A 1110-nucleotide genomic window follows, 5' to 3' on the forward strand; every position below is an offset into this window, starting at 1 on the left:
TCTCATCGATGTTTCTAACTCTCTATCTCTCTCCCTTCCTCTCTGTAAAAAATAAAATATATTTTAAAAAAAAGAAAAAAGAAGCAGAATCAGGTTTGGAGGAAGCCGGAACTGGACCCGGCTGGGCCGGCAACATGGAACCGCTGTACCAGCAAATGCACAAACAGGTCCACCAGATCCAGTCTCACATGGGACGCCGGGAGACAGCAGACAAGCAGTCTGTACACTCAGTAGAAAACGAAATCCAAGCAAACATACCAGATATTCAGCCAGCAAGAACGCCTGGAGATTTTGTCCAGCAAGGAGCCGCCCAACAAAAGACAGAATACCAAACTTCGTGTTGACCAGTTAAAGTATGATGTCCAGCACCTGCAGACTGCTCTCGGAAACTTCCAACATCGGTGATAGGCAAGGGAGCAGCAGGAGAGACAGTGAGAGGAGCTTCTGTCTCGCACCTTCACCCCCAACGTGGGATGTGGCGCCCCCTGCGAGGCTGCGCCGGCCCCTGAAAGGCTGCGCCAGCCCCTGCGAGGCTGAGATGGTCCCTGCGAGGCCAAGATGGCCCCTGTGAGGCTGCGACGGTCCCTGTGTGGCCGAACACAGGGACACGTCGCAGATGGAAATAGCTACATTTTCCATGTGTATGACCCGGCAACAAAAAGCGTACACCTGTGGATGAGGACAGTGGGGTGGGGGGGGTAAGGGCAGAGGGTATTGTGGGAACTGGGTGGAGGGGAGCTATGGGGGGAAAAAAGGGAACAACTGTAATAATCTGAACAATAAAGATTTATTTTAAAAAAAAGAAATATACTTTGACTTAAAGAGGACCTCATGAAAAAGAATTTAGGAACAGATCAATATTGGAAATAGCACATAGCTCAGCGGTTCTCAACCTGTGGGTCGCGACCACTTTGGGGGTCGAATGACCCTTTCACAGGGGTCGCCTAAGACCATCGGAAAACATATATATAATTACATTGTTTTTGTGATTAAGCACTATGCTTTAATTATGTTCAATTTGTAACAATGAAAATATATCCTGCATATCAGATATTTACATTAAGATTCATAACAGTAGCAAAATTACGGTTATGAAGTAGCAACGAAAAT

The 1110-nt window shown here is 46.9% G+C and overlaps 1 protein-coding gene and 1 pseudogene across 13 annotated transcripts in view; one reads left to right on the top strand and one right to left on the bottom strand.

Moving 5' to 3' along the window:
• Positions 1-639, bottom strand: part of LOC102253532 — a 4345-nt pseudogene extending 3706 nt beyond the window's left edge.
• The window catches only part of GTF2I (general transcription factor IIi), a 118397-nt gene that overhangs the window by 66129 nt on the left and 51158 nt on the right, over positions 1-1110 (top strand). The window lies entirely within an intron of this gene.

This window comes from Myotis brandtii, unplaced genomic scaffold, assembly GCF_000412655.1.
Source record: "Myotis brandtii unplaced genomic scaffold, ASM41265v1 scaffold510, whole genome shotgun sequence".
NCBI lineage: Eukaryota > Metazoa > Chordata > Mammalia > Chiroptera > Vespertilionidae > Myotis > Myotis brandtii.